Genomic DNA, 18,094 nt, shown 5'->3' with positions numbered 1-18,094 from the left:
AAGCCTGTGTTACGTTATGTTATTTGGCATTTGTATAGCACTCTATATATCATTTGTATGACCTCAAAGTGCTGGTAGGTAGAACGCCCTCGGGGCCCATAGTCCAGGTCAGTTGAGGGAGTAAGGTGTCATAGGGCGCTTGGGTGCACCAGTTGTGTGCAGCTGATGCAATAGCCTGATGGTAGCTGCATCCTAGCATTAGGTGTGGTGGTAATGATATCAGTTGAATGTGAGCAGTCTGGAGGGTGGACACCGGCCAACTGCTTATGTGTGCAGTTGGCAAGTTTGTCATCGGATGTAGATGCGTTTTAATAGAATGAGGTGTTCATGGAGTAATGTTCGTATGTGAGCAGCTAGGCTGAAATTGATCGAGGGGTACAGCTGCACTCGAATTATGTGTTGGTGTAGAGTAGAGAGTAAACAGTCATATGGGAGGTGAGTGTTTTTCTAGATGTGAATCAAGCTAATAAGAACAATTTATAAGTGCGCGGGACAGGCAGAATAAATTACAGTACTATCTCAGCTGGCACTTTCTAGATGTGAATCAAGCTAACAAGAACAAGTTCTAACTGAGCGGGACATGCAAGCAAATCACAGTATTATCTCAGTGGGCACTTTCTAGAAGAGAACTATTGTAGCAACTGTCTTTCTCCTAACAACCAATCACTGGTCTCTGGGTCATACTGCCCCCAGCCAATGACTACCCTCTACCTATGCCCCTCCTCTGGCAGCCATCTTCAGATTTGGTAGCACGTAAAGTGGCATTAGGACCAAGAGAAGAGCCGCAGAGGGGTAGGTGGGAGGGTTTGCATGTGAATCCATGCCAGACCCATGCTGGAGAACAACAGTTACAGGTAAGTAACTTGTTCCTTCTCCAGCATGGGGTCTGGCATGGATTCACATGCTCATGAATAAAGAATACATGGCAATACACACATGCACAACCATGGGAGGTAGCAAAGGCTCAACATTAAGCATAACAACATCTCAACATTAAGCATCTCTTACCTCCTCACCAGGCTCATCTTCAAGCTAACAGGTTGCGCAGCACTGCTTGGCCAACTCTGGACTCCTCCCTGGAATCCCAGTGGACGCAGTAGAATATCGTGAAGGTTCGCGTCGACCTCCACATAGCATCCCTGCAGATGTCCAGCAGGGGCACACCAGACAGGAATGCCGTAGTTGCAGCGATCGCTCTGGTCGAATGGGCTCTCGGACGGCCAGGCAACGGTCGTTTTGCCAACCGGTGACAATGGGTGATGCAGCCGGAGAGCCACCTGGAAATGGAAGCCTTGGAGAGGGCCTTCCCTTGGTTCACAGGATTAAAGTTCACAAACAGCTCTGATGTTCTTCCGAAAACACTTTGTGCGGTCCACGTAGAACTTCAGCGCTCTAGCCACATCCAGCGAGTGCAAAGTCCTCTCAGCCGGTGACTAAGGCGATAGGAAGAAAACAGGCAACACCAATGGCTCATTGAGATGGAAGTCCGACGGCAACTTGGGCATGAAGGAGGGGTGCGTCTGCAGCACCACCCTCGTCTCGTGGAATGTCAAGTAAGGTGGTTTCAAAGAGAGGGTCTGAATCTCTCCCACTCGTCGTGCGGAGGTGATGGCCACAAGAAATGCTGTCTTCCACGATACTCGGGAGGATAGCTCAGTGGCAACGTGCCCGCCTTGGAAGCAAGACGTTATGGAGCAACACAGGTTCGATCCCTGGGTCCGCGCTTAGAAACCTCTGGGTATTAAGCGCGTTATAAATAACCTATCATATCATACAAACTTCAGTGGCGATGAAGGCATAGCCTCGAACGGGGGACCCATGAGCCTAGTCAGCACCACATTGAGCTCCCACGCCAGGGCCGGAGCCTTCACCGGCGGGAACGAACAGAAAAGTCCTTTAATGAATTCCTTGACCAGCCAATGTGACCACAACGACGACCAACCTGGAGTTCTGGTGTGGCGGGAGATAGCCGCCAGATGAACCTTGATGGAAGCATGGGCCAACCCTGCCCTGGCCAGTGATAGCAAATACGGCAGCACCTGCGGGGCCGTAATCAGTAGAGGGTCGAGTTTGTGCACGGCACCAGACGGCGAACCTCTTCCACTTATGGCTGTAGCATTTCAGCGTAGACGAAGCCCTGGCCTTGGCAAGCACCTCCTTGCAGTCCGCTGGAATGTCGTATCCACCAAACTCTAGCGCTGCAGGAGCCAGGGCTGCAAGTTCAGCGACTCTGGGTCATGGTGCAGACTCGCGCCTCCTTCCCTGGCGAGAAGACCTGCGTCTGCCCGAAGCTTGTTTGGAGGGGACGTTTACATGTCCAGAAGGTTCGGGTACCATACCTGCCTCGGCCACGCCGGTGCGACGAGTAACATCCTGCAACGGACCGTCTGAGTTGACTGATGAGTCGCAGAAGCAATGGCAACGGGGGAAACGCATAGAGGAACAGGCCGTCCCAAGGGAAGGAGAATGGATCCCCCGTGCTCCCCGGCTGGGGAAACCTGCTGGCGAACCTCCGGCACTTGGTGTTCGTCGCTGTCGCAAACAGATCAATCTGGGGATTGCCCCATCGTCGAAACAGTAGGTCCACCTGATCCTGCCAAAGCTCACACTCGTGGCAAGAGCCCAGCTCCCTGCTGAGTGAGTCGGCGACAGTGTCCTTCACTCCTGCCAGATGAGAGTACCAGAACATCCTCTGGGCGACGGCCCAGTGCCATAGATCCTGCACTTCCTTGGAGAGAGCCGGGGATCGGGTGTCCCCCTACTTCCGAATGTAGAACATTGTGGTGGTGTTGCCAGTGAAGACCCGCACCTCCCTGCCCTTGAGGGACGGAAGGAATGATTTGAGGGCCCAAAACACGGCCCTAAGCTCCAGGACGTTGATGTGCAACGACTTCTCCTCCGGGAGCCAAAGGCCTCTTGCGTGGAGATTTCCGGTGTGCGCGCTCCATCCCTCCAGGGAGGCGTCCGTTGTCACCGTCTCCTGATGTGCTGGGGTCTGAAAGTCTGTGCCCACTGCAAGATGCGCGCAGACGCCCCACCTCCGAATCGCTTGGCGGAATGTCTCATTGAGGGCGATCTTATCCTCAAAGATTCCCCGATAACTGGATCCAATGGGCGTCGAGGGACTCTTGCTGCGGCTGCATCCGCAGCCTGCACAGCCGAACGAGGTAGATGCAGGACGACATCATACCGAGTAGGGAATTGATGGACCTCACCTTGTTAACTTCCATAGTCAACAGCCGTTGTACCTTGCCCAGGATGGCCTTTATCCTGTCCTCCGACGGCGAACCCAGGCGCGACACTGTTGAGTCTGGACCCCAGAAACAGAGCAGCCTGCGATGGCACAAAGCAGGACTTTGCATAGTTTTTCGAGAACCCCAGTTTCGTGAGCGTGCGGACGGTCCTCGATGTGTGCTTGACGGGGAGTTCCCTTGACTTCGCTCGGATGAGCCAATCGTCCAGGTAGGGGTAGACATGGATCCCCTGCAGGCGCAGCCGCGCCGCCACCAGCGCCAGGCACTTGGTGAAGACCCTTGGCGCCAACTTCAACCTGAAGGGGAGGGCCTTGAATTGATAGTGTTGCCCCTGGACCACGAAGCTTAGAAACTTTCGATGCCCCTTGTGGATGGGGGTGAAAATAAGCATCCTTGACCAGCGACAACAGGAAGTCCCCTTCCTCCAGCTGTCCCATCACGTGCTGGAGGGTGACCATCCGAAACTTCTGGGACTTTATTTGTTGAGGCGGCAAGGATCCAGGATGGGCCGCCAACCACCGGTCTTTTTCCTGACGAGGAAGTACCGCGAGTACACTCCAGAGCCCCGGAGCCTCTTCAGGACGAGTTCTATTGCGCCCTTTCTCAGCATCGCTTGTACCTCTAGAAGCAGTTGTGAGATGTGGTTTTCTTGCCTGGCCACTGGTGGAACGCAGGGACACTTCCTTTGGAACTCCAGGGTGTGTCCGTGGGCCAGGGCGTCCAGCACCCAACGGTCGGTGGAGATGGACTTCCACACGCTGACGAAGTTCGCCAGCCGGCCTCCCACCGGGGAGCTTGCGTGGGGGCAGACATCATGGCCGGTTCAGTCCTGCTTCGTCGTGGAGGACCCACTTTGGGGGCCTTGGTGACGACGATTTCCTCCGGCTTTGCTGTGGCCCCTGTAGGCTTCCTGGGCCGAGGAACGGGATGGTTGACGGTACGACGAGAAGTTGCCACCGAATCTTTTGGAGGCACCATGGGACTTGTCCCCGGAGGTCCGAAAGGATGGCCGTCGCTGTTGGAGTGTGCCCAAGGCACGAGCCATCTCGGTGTCTGCCTTGATGGCTTGCATAGATTCGTCCACCATCTTGCCAAAAAAGTTATACCCGTCGGAGGGCATGTCCAATACCCTTGTTTGGACTTCCTGATGGAAGTTGGTGGCCTTCAGCCAACCACGCCGACAAAGGCAAACGCTGTTGCCCATCTGGCAGAAACCGGCGTCAGCGATGTCTGTGGCCATCGTGATGGCATGGTCTGACGCTACCTCGCCTTCTTGTAGGATTTCAAGGGCCTCCGCCCTCTTGTCTTCCGGAAGGAAGTCCAGGAGAGGGGCGATTTTAAACCAAAGCTTCCTGTCGTAGCGGGCCACGATGGCAAGAGCGTTGGCTGCCTTAATGGTTGTTGCCGCCGACGAGATGACCCGTCGTCCCATGGCATCTAGCTTCTTCCCCTCGCCGTCCGGTGGGGCAGTGGAAGTAGATGCCGCCGACCCTGCAGATTTCTTCCTGGCCGCCGCCGAGACCACAGAGTCGGGGGGCAGCTGAGACCTGAGACACTTCGGTGCCGAGTCTGGCACCCTGTATTTCTTCTCGTACCGGTCTCTTTGCCGGGGCTGAGGACAGGTTCTTCAGGTGGGACAGTCCTTCGTCCCAGATGTCGTCTAACAGCGGGACTGAGAGCACGGTCTTCCTCTTGGCCTCTCAGTGCTGATAAAGGAATCCCTCCTTCTGTTCCTCGGGGTTCAGCTGAAATAGCTCTGAGGCCCTAGCGATCATGGCGTGGAACGAGCCAATCTCGTTGAGCGGAGAAGCCTAGGGTAACGGCGACAGGAGGTGCGTTCCGTCGTCGCGTCCCTTGGCAGAGGGGATGGAGGTGACGGATGGCAGGGTGGAGGCAGATGGACTCGTCTCTGCTTGGTCCAGGCACCGATGGATCGCCCGCCGGAGGCAACGGGCATCCTTGTACTTATCTCTGAACACAGGGTGTGCAGGGCTTCTAGGATGTCCGCCGACATGTCCGTTGGTGGTGGCAGCGGTTGCGACGGGAGCGTCGGCAGCGGTGTGGTGTCCTCCGGTTCCTCACCGTCCTGCCGCCCCTCGTCAGTTCCCTTGTTGCTTTTCACGTCCGCCTCGTCGGGGTCCTTCCTGTAGGATCTGGCCTTGATGAACTTCTTGTCCAGCACTGTCTTTAGGCCCGAGAGCTCCTCCTCGGGGGAGATATCCGAGTCCGGCAAGACTACCGTGCCCCCCCCCCCCCCCCCCCCCCTCTTCTCGGCGAAGGTGACAGCCTCGGGGAGATGGTTGGCATCGCCTTTATGGGGGTCTTTTCAATGGGTAGGAAAGATTATTCCGTCCGAGTGGGCAGGGAAACTCTTGGCTTGGGGGTCAGCTCCACTCCAGGGAAAAGCTGTGGTATTCTTTTGGGAAGCATCCTGAAACCAGAACGGCTTTTTTCCCCACTAGTTGCATGCCCGCTGCAACCCTGCCATCCATGTGATTATCCGGTGACCAGACCTTTGCCCAGCTGTCTTACCAGGAGAGGTCGCTATCCGGGGCCAGCATCTTTTGTGACCAGAACCAGCGGACTGTCCGAAATCCCAGATTCAAAAGGGGACTGAGATTATCCTACATCCCATGACACAATCTATCCCATCTTGACTTTTATCTTTGTTCCACTCTCTAAGCAACCCTATCCATACCCTGATAACTTGTATAGATTGTTCTAATTCTCTGTGCACCCTGTTCTTGTTTTCTAGTGTTAACGCAATTCTTTCATTCATCTTCGAGTAACTCCTTAGTCCTATTTTGAGTAATCAAACTAATTTCAAGTTGAGGTTGGGCGCTGGGGGGGACAGGGTTGAAGTCGCTAATCAACCTTGGATCTTACTGTGTCCCTCTTTGACAATATAGTCTGAATAATTTAGTTTAAGTAACATTTGCCTTTCTTTCAAAACCGATTCTCATTTTTAACTGCTTTATTTTCCTAAAAACGAACCTCATTCCATCTTCCAAATCTCTCTCAATTTACCAGCTAGAGACCTCCTTTCACTTCCATATTGTCCCTGTGCTGTGTATCTCTGTCCCTGCATGAAATGAATGTAGTGTTTCACGCGTTTAAACATTTAAAACTGCAATTCGGAACAAAATGAAACTTTTCCATGTGTGAATCCGGCTGCACTGGGTTTTCAATGTCAATGTGTTTTGTGAACTGTATGCTTTTGTGATACCTTATAGTTGCTAGTGAAATACAATAACCAATACTGTGATAAAACATATGCATATCATTAAACATAGATATAAATATTTGACACAATCAGACTTTCATTTTAGGCATTTCCCTCTTATTTTGCCTCTTATTCCCGACTACCTGCTGCCTCCTTCTATCCACTCAGAATACAATATTTGTGGGTTGAGGGAACATTGCAGGGGGAAACCTTAACTTGGGTGCCATCTATCCTAATTCAAAAAGTGCTCCTATTCAATTGTGCTTTGGGTATGTTCTACTAGAAGGTTAACCAAGTGCATTGCTTTCATTTCTATTGTAATTATCACCCCATTGGTGATTCCTGCCCAATATAAAAATGTGTGCGATTTTTGTGAACTTTAAAAATAAATATATTTTCACCAACTGGCCTGGTTCATGGTCCATTGAGAACCGGGGTATTTGTAAAAAGGGGGTGTGAAACGGGTCGTGTATCGGCTCAATTTGAATTCATTACAATTACATAAAAAGCGTTCCTATTGGAGCACCACATCCCAGGCTAAGACCAAGTGTCCTGGTCCAGTGTGTGACGCCCCATTGGAATCCTTAACAATATAATCAGTAAAGCCTCTACTTGGGGTCCCCCCTCTATCACCCACGGGATGCGCCCGCCACTGTGTTCCATTGCCCTATCCGCCCACATTTTAAAGTCTCCCCCTATGATAAGAAGGCCCTCTGCTCTTTGCATAATCTCCCTCAAAGCTTCTCTCAAGAATTGCATCTGCCCTGTGTTTGGGCAACAAACTGACACCAAAGTAATTTTTGTATTGGCTAAAGACCCGGAGACCACGAGTACCCTCCCGTCCGTTCGACCCCAGACCACTGGGTCGGAGAGCCTAAGACTCCGGCTCAATATGATCCCCACTCCCCCTTTTTAACTGGCCCAGAATACCTGCCCAATGTGGACTCCCGGGATGCGTTTTTCTTCCCCAGGACTGTACGGGTCTCCTGTACCAAGAGCATCCAGGTTGCAGTTCTCGAGTTCCCTCCCCAGTAGAGAACGTTTCATGGGGGAGTTGAGGCCCTCCACATTGAGTGAGCCCATCGTGAGGACTTCCTCACGGCCTACCTTGTTGGGGGACGCCATTTGGAGCCAGATTGTCCCCCCATGACCCTTTGATGTTACACCTCACTGTGTCCTCGAACACTTTAGAACGGCCTGTCCCTGTATCGACCCCGTTTACCTCCCCCCACCCTTGAACTTTACATTTTCGGAGACGCACACCCTAAGGTGTGCCACCAAAGTTGAGACCACCACCCTCCCGTTGGTTCCCCCAACACCTCACCTCCCCCGATAGGAGTGCTACATTTGCAGGTTCTCCCCTTCTTAGGTTGAGGGCGCACTATTTGTCATTTCTCCCCCCATCTCCTCCCGAGGAGGGTGTTAGGAAAGATTTCATAATTGTATGTCATTTTCCCTCCATGTGTACACCCCAAACTTTTTGCTGCTGTTTAGACACCGTAGACTGACTTTGCCAGAGAAGCACAGCCTTCAGCTGCACTCCCGCTCACTTTTAAAGGGGAAACTGACATGCCCCTAAAACAGTCAGTACTGGGAGACTGTTTCCATTAGTCCTTTTCCCATGTTGCAACTTTTGTGCAACATGTAACAAGTATACAATGTACCTTCCAGCACAGTGTACTTGTGTCTGTAGTCCTATTCCAAAGGCCCTAGATACTTCCGATGGACTTTTTGTGAGATGTACAGATGTGTCATGGACAGGGCTGGTGGCAGCTATCTTTTCGCATTCTTTTGAACCCTTTCCTGCCATGTTAACTGCGTTTGCCACAAATAGGTGGCCTGGCTCCGATATGGCCATGCCACAAGGTTCTTTGTCCTGTCCTTTGGCCATCTTGCCCCTTCACCTTCCTCAGGTCGAGTCGACCTGGGTCAGTCCTTATTTGGACATGCAGTTTCCCGCGAAACGCTAAGCTTTCGCAGGCTTCTGCATGCCTTGTGTGTGTGCCTCCAGGATGTGGGCTGGGGTGTCTGTCCCCAATACGCATCCTGGGTGCCAGAGAGTCTGGAGTGCTGTAAATGACTGGGACCACCGTGGTCCGTGATTGGTCCATTTATGGAGTGTGTTTGTGAGCAGATCTCCCATTGGGTCGTCTCAGTTTTGGCACGAAGGGAACTTTGGATAAGAGGAGGCTGAAAACACCCATACCATGTCGATCTCTGGAGTTCTCACTGAACGAAAGGATAGGATCCAAGTATCCTGAAACTACGAAGCTGAGTCGAGGAACCGCTGGTGACCCGCTGGAAGGTTTGGCACCCTGAGCCCGCTGTCGTCCCGTGGGACCCCTCTGCATCTGGTCGTCCTAGAAGGTCTGCAAAGACGCTTCCACCCATTGGAATAGTGGGACCAACTATTCTCGGCACCTTCATCAAAACCTGCAACTAAGCTTTCTCGGAAGTGTCCCTGGGCCAACCAGTGGACTGACCAGCTTACCCAGTTGCTTTGCTCTGTCCCCGCCGCCGTTTCGAGGAGGCCCTCGAAACTTGGTATACTGCTAGCTCTGTGTCCACGGCACCCTTACACTGAATTTTGTATACTTGGCATTCCCAGGTCTTAAGTGAGACGAGTGTGCCAGGACCGGAGCATACGCGGTTACTGTGTTGCCCTGCCGCGGCAACAACCTTTGCAAGTGTGCTGCATTTGTGACCCTCTTGCCATTGAGGCCTGCTGCAGTGAAACCAGGTCGATTCATCCACCTGGAGCGAAGAAATCGCCACTGTCCCGTTTGAGAATACTCACTGTATCTCAGGAACTGAAAGCCCCAGAGATGTCCTTTTTGCCGCGTTCGAACCTGCAAGCGAAGTGGACTGAACTGGCGAAGTTTGGGTCCAAGTACGCCTGGGACCGGTAAGTACTTCCAACACTAACCAGTGACCCCTAGCGCCAGGGCCCCTTTTTATGTTCGAGTGGCCCCTGAGAGTCTCTCTCCTTTCCACTGCTAGTGCAAACTAGCTACTCCATCCCGCACTCTGGAACTGCCTCTGCCTTCAAGTGGAGGTTCTCCCTGAATAGTGGGAACTTATTCTTCATTGCCTCATCCAACTTCCTGAGCTGCTAGAGACCCCTGAAGAGGCCCAGTTTTGCCCATTGGAACAACCGCATGAACGGGCATTGCATGTACGATTGAGCACAAGGCTCCTCTCTTAAAGCTTGGACTGCCTCTTAGTTAGGTGGGTTGCTGATGTCGAAGGGGCCTAAAGACTGCCTGTTTCCTTCCCATCTAGGTTGACGACATATTTTGTGCCTTTAACCCTTTAAACCCCAATGGTCTTGTATATACATTGTATTGATAGTGTTGATTTACTTAGTATTGCTGTGATTCTTTTGCCATGGTCTGAGTTACAAAGGCCTTGTAATAAATGTGTTTATATTTTTGATACAACACCTGTCTGGGAGTACTTTGTAAGTGTCCTTGCTCGGTGTGCTCATGGAGGTCTTTCAGTCACTCTCACCCCTCCTGAGACTTAGTCTTGACCACCTGCCACAGCTAGCTTGATTGGTCTGGCTTGTCCAGAGGTTACCCTGTTCCAAGAAACTAGGCTGGCCTTCTGAACCTCTGCCCACCTGGTCAGAGTTCAGAAATCCGTCTTAACAGAGGGGTGTTCAGCTTCTTGAACTTTCTGCCCCCTTGTATCTTCTTATTTGTGGCCTGTGGGCCCGAAGACCCGCGCCGCTGGTCTCGGGGCACTGTCTCCGGCTGCATTGGGTCCCGTTCTCTTTGTTCTTGAGGACCCTTGTGACAACTGATTAGGCCTTGTTCATGGGAGGGTCCAGAACTCCCTCGGCCAGGTGCCCCCTGTCTTGCCTTGTAGTCCTCCTTGTCGTGGTGCCCCCACAGGGGCTTTCTTAAAAGTTGTTTGTCTGGGAGGCCTGTGCTGAGGCCTTGGCCCCAGGTATCTGGCAGGGTGTGCCGCGAGTCCCCTCCGTGGGGAGTGCACCCTTATCAGCCGTATGGGAACCTTACCGTGGGTGCACTATGTCCCCCACTCGTCTTAGCTGGGCCCCTGGGAGGCTCGGGGGCTCTCCCACTTGGAGCCCTGAGTGTGCAGTCCTACTCAGAGGTTCTGTGTAGGGCATTTATATACTTGTCTAGCTCTGTGATATGGGGCCCTGTGGCGTATCGTGGCTCCCGAGTGGATATTCGTCAGCAATCGCTGGTGGGGTATTCAACCCTGGACTCTGGGCGTTGGATGGCCTTTCCGGCGCGTCCCAGGGTGGGGTCTGGTGTTGAGCGCCCTCTTGTTCTGCCTCTGCAGCGCTTGCTCGTCCTGTGCCTTATAGGGGTCGTATTTTATAAAGGGAATATTCCGATTTCACCTCACAGCCCTGGGCTTTCGTTCTGTTGGGGTTATGGGCACTTCCCCGACTTCGCCGTGAGTAAGTGTCTATGGGGGTGCCGGCCCACGCTGCACTCGGCCCCCGCCGGGCTCCCGAATAATGGGCTCCCCCTCAACTCCTCCTCTGCCCAACTCCTCACCTCCTCCTGCCCAGCTCTTGGAGTCCGCGCTCGGGGGGCGGGGGTGAGCGGGGGTTCTTCATGCATGCTCTCGGACTGTCTCCGTCCCTCCACCGATGCAGGCCGCAGTCTCCTCCGGCGTTCCGCACTGGCACTTCTGTGGAGGCCCTCCTGGCTTTTTGGAGTACGTCCGCCAGGGGAGGTAGGGAGGGGAGATCGCGGGCCTCCTGCTTGCTCCCGGGCTGTGTATCCGTCCGTCCCTCCACCAACACGGGCTGCAGTCTCGTTCGGACTGGTGCCGGCCGCCGCGTCATCTGGCGTTCCGCATTGGCTGGTGGCTGTGGCTTCTGGGGACAAGCGCCTGGTTGCCACCGGCACTATTCTCCGTCGGGTCTCCGTCAGGGGAGTCCGCAGTGCCCAGGGGTCTCGGAGCCCAATGTCAGCACTCGAGTGGTCCCATGCCCGGGTGATCAGGGGCGGTCAGCAAAACCCAGAGCTGTGCACGTGCCCAGAAGGGGTTTTACTGTTCTTCTCCCGTCCCGCGAGCCCAGTGGGCGCACCCCACTCCTTCCATCCACCGGGGTCAGGGGATGGATTCAGTGCACTGGGCCTCCTTCACAGCAGCAGGGCCACTTATCCAGGATCAATCACCAGCTCTCATGAGGGGGTTCCCCACAGTTGTCATCCACAGAGTCAAGAGGGACCCCAGGCTGCCTGTCCACTGTCGGGGGAGGGGTGTTGGGGGGAGGGCAGGGGGGCTTAGGGATAGCTTCGTAGGCCCAACGGGAGCTGGCAGAGCGAGGACCTCACATGTCCATTCAGGCACGCGCCCCCTAGTGGTCTCTGAAATACAGTTTTAAAGTGAAACTCTTATTTTACCGAGGATTCCCAGCGTGACGAAAGGGAATATTCATGAGCATGTGAAACCATGCCAGACCCCATGCTGGAGAAATATAATTGCTAGAGATATTCTTCATTCTTTGTCTATGCAGATATATATTACACGGCCACGGTAGTGGCCGTGTAGTTATGGTTAAGTTGCTGTTTCCATAGGAATAGCACTTTTTGGGCGGCCTATAACTCCGCTCCCCCTCAACGAATCCTCACCAAACATTGCCAAAAAAGTATATGGCCCACTCTGAATTTGTTTGCAAAGTTTGGTGAGGATTCGTCTAGTGGGGGAGGGGAGGAGGGCGGGAAGTTATAGGGAGGGGTCCCAAAACTTCTTTTTTTCCCATAGACTGAATGGGGGAAAAACTACAGGCCAAACCGTTGGATGGATTTTCATCAAATTTGCGGCAGGGGCTTGGTCCCGAAAGCATGCTTTTGTAAATTTGGTGACAATTCGTCCAGTAGTTTCCTTAAAAACGATCCAAAAGTATGTCTCTAAAGATTTGTGATATCTATGTCCGCTCCACGGTCACACTTCCCTGTTCGCTCCGTGGAGAAGATTTCAATTGGCTATTCCGTGGCGTGCTGCCCGCGAACATGTTGCGCTTTCACCGATTGGTTGTGCCACAGCGTGAAGTGCGTCATACTCTTTCGCTACGGCCGCCATGTTTACTTTGTTTTCTGTTGTACGCGCTCATCGCCGCTAACATACATAAACGAAGAAGACACCAATGCATTTGTTACACTTATGGAACACCGTTTCGAAAGGTGAGCGTTAATGAGATGTGTCAGTACAAAGTCAAACATTGATGTGTTCTTGTTACCACCGTCGTATGGTACAGTGGGACTTGCGACTCATTGTACGTAATGAACTTACCGCGTCCATGTTAGAATACATAAACAACATTACTGCGGTCAAACTGGCGGGCAACAGTTTAAAATCTAAGCCAGCCACCTGCAGTATTTTGTGTACACAGCACTTCTGCCCGTGCACGGAGTAGTGGTTCTCATGAATAGCTGCTGATATGTTGTTGCAAAATAAGAATGTATTTTCATTGGGAGTGAAGGTCACTTGATTTTCACTTTTCAATACGAGCTCACTACGACCACATATTTGTCGGCACCCTTAAGGCTCACTTTTTTTTTAACCTTGAGCTACAGGGAAAAAGCAGAAAGAATGCAGGGAGTAACAGTTACAAAAACATATCGTTTGATAAGGTTATGCTTCAAAAACGTTTGTACTGAACATGAAATACCAGTTCACGAAGAGGCACTCTTCCAAATACACTACTGGCTGACTGTTCTGAATGCAATGGAGGCGGTCAACATCATGTAAGTTTATTTTTGACACCTTCATAATGAACTGCCATAAAAATGTTACTTTCGAAAAGAAAAAAAATATTTTTCCTAATGAATTACCAGGCTTCTGTGCCGTTGAAATTTCTTTTTCTCCTCAGACATTGCACATTGTCGCCGTTTGTAGGGTTCCACTACATTTCCCCAAATTAAATATTTAGTAAAAAATGGTATATGTTACAACTTTGTTTTGTGCAGAGGTTGCATATTGATGCACGTTTTCTTTTCCCCTTTCACCGCTCAGCTACTTCCAAAGAAAAATGTTATTAATGAAGTCGGTCCAGCTTTCTGTGCCATTGAAATTTTTTTTTCACTTTATGGAGATTGCACATTGTCGCCGTCCATAGGGTCCCACTACATTTCCTCCTATTGCATTCTTTTTTACTGAAAATGTAATTTATTACAACTTTGTTTCGTTCAAGTGTTGAGTATTAATACATGTTTTCTTTCCGTTTTCCCCCTCAGCTACTTCCTTCCCTATTGTGATTGTCACGGATTGCAGCTATGAAGTGACAGCTTTTTTAACCGTCAAATGCAACTGTTTATCGGTTGTCTGTGCGTCATAATTCAGTAGGATGACCGTGTCGGACCTCTATGCCCTTACGCTGCTGTCGCTATAAGGAGTAACATTCCATCCTTTCTGGTGTTGTAGATCACAGCCATTGACGTCGTCTTGCAAATCAATGTGCGATGAAAACGACTACTGTGCCGCCAACGCCTACTTTCTTTGTGGGAAACCAACAACGTGGCCATTACCATTTTCATTGTCGACCAAAGAGACAAACTTACAACTTTTATGGAAATGTGAATAGGGCGATCATGTTGCACAGTTTATTTGGAAAACAAACCTATTTTACTAATTCCATAGGGCGATGATTTCGCTCAGTTTATTGTGAAATAAAACTACTTTACTAATTCTTAAATGTTAGTTTTTTTTATTTTACAAATTTACTCTCCCATTTCAAAATGTGGCGTGCTAAGTGCAGGTCCTAATGTGTTCTTTTGTAGGTGTTGCATCATGGCACGTAAGTCATTATGGACGTATTTGGTTACGCTGCCAAGGAACGTTATGGAGAAAGGTATAGCATACCAATTGCTTTGACTACGGGAGTCTCAGGCCAATATCATATGCTTTAGTGCCGTCAGGCCAAATTCTGTCACCGTCAGGCCACTTTCTGTCACCTAGATGCCCCATTAAGCAACATTAGTTCACAATAATTGGTATCTTTCTAAAAGAGGAAAAATGAGGTAAGGTGCACTCAAAGTGTTTGCTATACAGAAATGTTTGTAAAATAATACATGGTTACACCCTACCAATACACATTTTCACACCTTTCTATCTGTGCCACTTATGAAAAGATGTGTCGAAAGGTGAGTGGTAATGGTATTGCTTGCAGTATTTTTGACGCGACTGCGCTTGCCATCACAGAGTTTGTTGGGATTTTGTGCACACGTAATAAGACTAATCCTTTGCGTTGTGTACACATTTTTATAGAGAAAAATGTATGCATGTACAACACATGTATGTAAAGGTCATTGACAGCAACCGAAAAGCTTTGTGTTGTGCATGTGGTAGTGTTTTGCTCTTTAACAAGTGTTGTCATGTACATAACAAATCAACGGTATAGCGTCCGTCTCTGAGGGGTAGGTTCTATGTATGGTTAGTGCCCACAATGTCAGGGAAGTGGGTACTGCCCATTACTGGAAGGGACAACACATTGCTTTGAAGTTGCCATGTCCACCAGGGACTGGCTTTCTGGTAAAGGTCTTGCTAACGACACATTTCTGAAGGAAGAAAAATGTGGTGCTGCCATTACGGTCACGATTTCATTTTTGCTTTCTGCAGGCTGTAATGGAAAGCGAAGAAGGGTTTCTGTGCAACACCCTTCTTCCCTTTCTATGGTGGCCATCTTGGAAAAGGATTTTTCTTCAGCCGGGAACGCAGGAGGCGTTCCAGTTTAAGACAAAAAAATCCTCTTTTTTGGTACCACGGGTTACTGCTGTAAAATCTCAATTGCTAATGGCATTCATCCCCCATTTTTTTGGGGAGGAATGGGGGATAATGATCCAGAGTCATCGTTATGCACTCTTGCTTCTATTGTACTGCAAACTTAACTTGTGGAGTTCTGCGCCGGAACTTTTGCAGTTACAAGTTCATACAAGAATATAAAATGTACTTCCGCACTATCAACCAGGCACACATGTTATTGTGAAGTGTGTATGTGTTTTGGAACACGCCCCCATGCTGTGCGCCAGCATATGATAATGTAGCATTCTTCGGAAGGTGGGCAGTTACTTCAAATGCAGTATGCTTATTTGTTACTATTACAACCCTCATAAATGCAGTAGAAAAATTTTGCTAACGTAATGTTATGATTCAATTACACTACTAAAAACCTATGCAATTCAGTGAAAAAAAACTTTGTTAAAGGGACGTTCTGGTTACGTTGCCCTAGTAAAAACATGTAAAATGCACTACAAAAAAAACTTTAAGGGGACATTATGGTTAAGTTGACCTACAAAAAACCTGTCCTCTTACTAAAAAATTTTTTTCCAGCCTGCCATTACGATCACATTACAACCTAAAAACCCCTGGAATTCGCCAGTTTTGGTAGGCCAAGCACCCACTCCTGCCATTAGCACTGTGCACTGCTACCACTACCACCCAGAACATGAAAGATGCCATCACAAATGTCATTGATGACATCATTGACGATATCACATGTTTCACCCCTTTGTTTTTCTTCACTGCCATATATATGTATATTCAGTGAAAAAACTATTACTGGGACGTTATAGTTCACAGTAAAACCACAAACACTTGACAATCCCTAAATATGGGACGCTAAACAACCATAACCCGCACCACCTACGTGCATTGCTAAGACTAACACCCAGAACATCAAAGATGACATCAGCAATGTCATTGATGACATCACATGTGCTCTTAATTTTCATGCAGAGCGTCCACAAGGAATTGTCATAACATTGACAGCAAATTGTAAGATTATTGCAGAACTATCTTATGCTACAAAGTTCATTAGCTAATCCATTGGTCAACAATTCCATTCGAACACTGACTTCTTTCCTTGCATGAACGACCTCATGAAGTGACGTACACATGTTCTACAGCATGTGCTATAGGGTGCAATATTGTATATCTTCCCATCTTAGCTACTAAATTGATATAACCTTTCATTTCAGATTTTTGCATACTGTGAAACATAAGCATGTACGCATGCTTCCCTTTCTGTACAATGGCACAAACAACAAAGACCCCAATGCATACAAATACAAGCATATACAGGGAACGCAAAGTAAGCGAAAAAACCTGCGGCATTACCAGGAACTGTTCATACCCGACCTCATTACCTTCATGCACAGTAAAAATTGTTATATCTCAGGATTTCTTCTTCTGCTATGTTTACGTTTGCTATCATGTAAATGTTCCCTAAGGAAAGTATTGTAAGAACATATGAGAAGGGTTGGGACTACAAATATCGGCATTTGTACTTATTGACTGACTGAAGAACTGCACCTGTCTTACATATGTCAGTGAACAACAATAGAGGCAGTTAGACATGTGATGTCATCAATGACATTTCTGATACCATCTTTGATGTTCTGGGTGTTAGTCTTAGCAATGCATGTAGGTGGCGTGAGTTATGGTTGTTTAGCGTCCCATATTTAGGGATTGTCAAGTGTTTTTCGGTTTTACTATGAACTATAACGTCCAGTAACAACGTTTTTTCACTGAAAATGATAGATTATAGAAGTGAAGAAAAACAAAGGGGTGAAACATGTGATGTCAGTGATGTCATCAATGACATTTGTGATGGCATCTTTCATGTTCTGGGTGGTAGTGTAGCAGTGCACAGTGCTAATGGCAGGAGTAGGTGCTTGGCCTACCATAACTGGCGAGTTTCAGGGGTTTTTAGGTTGCAATATGATCCATAATGGCAGGCTGGAAACGTTTTTTTTAGTGAAGAGGACATGTCTTTTGTAGGTCAATATGAGATACGCTACTCACCGTAATCGTATTTCTGATGCTTGTATCTGCTTAGATTCACATGCTGTGCATAGGCCGACATCTAGTGCAAGCTGCAGAGTATTACAGTTTTTTTTCGAAACTCGAAAATGGGCGTCGACACAGAGCGTGCCAGTAATACTATCCCTAGTGTGACGGCCACTGTACCCATGATCCCTCACGCGTGTAGGACCCTCAGATTGTATTTTTTCTCACATGAGGTAGCATGAGGAGAAGCGCGAGTACAGATAATCCAAGCAGATAGATAGAAAGGTAAGGTAAGACTACAAGCATCCATGCGCCTTCTCTCAGAGGGGAGGAAGGGTGGGTCGCATGTGAATCTAAGCAGATACAAGCATCAGAAATACGATTACGGTGAGTAATGTATCTCTTCTGAGGCTTGTGGAATCTACTTAGATCACATGCTGTGCATAGATTAGCGAGCAGTATTAGAAGAAGGAGGTGGGATATGAGGAGGCTCATGAGCAAATAAATGTCTTAGAACCGCTTGTCCCACTTGGGTATCAGTCTTGGAATGGGTGTCAATGCAGTAGTGCTGAGTAAAAGTGTGAATAGAGCTCCAAGTAGCTGCTTTGCAAATGGTGTCAAGGGGTATATTTGCAATGAAAGCCAGAGTGGCCCCAATGCCTCTTGTAGAGTGGGCTCTTGGTGTGAAAGGCAGAGTTTTTTCCGAAAGGGAGTAACACAGCTGGATACAGTTAACAATCCACTTAGAGATGGCACCTTTAGAGAGGCAATCCCCCTCTCTGCCTGTAGCTACGGAGACAAACAGCTGGTCTGTTTTTCTTAGCGGTCTGGTTTTGTTTAC

At 49.4% G+C, this 18,094-nt stretch overlaps 1 protein-coding gene across 3 annotated transcripts in view; it reads right to left on the bottom strand.

Annotated features, from left to right (window-relative positions):
* LOC138521810 (E3 ubiquitin-protein ligase TRIM39-like) overlaps positions 1-18,094 on the bottom strand; it is a 283,884-nt gene that overhangs the window by 9,756 nt on the left and 256,034 nt on the right. The gene's annotated exons all lie outside the window — the stretch shown is intronic.

The sequence above is a fragment of the Ambystoma mexicanum genome, chromosome 13 (assembly GCF_040938575.1).
Source record: "Ambystoma mexicanum isolate Mex_15411 chromosome 13, UKY_AmexF1_1, whole genome shotgun sequence".
Taxonomy (NCBI): domain Eukaryota; kingdom Metazoa; phylum Chordata; class Amphibia; order Caudata; family Ambystomatidae; genus Ambystoma; species Ambystoma mexicanum.
The sequence above is the reverse complement of the archived record's forward strand: the minus strand, read 5'-3'. Positions and strand labels throughout refer to the sequence as shown.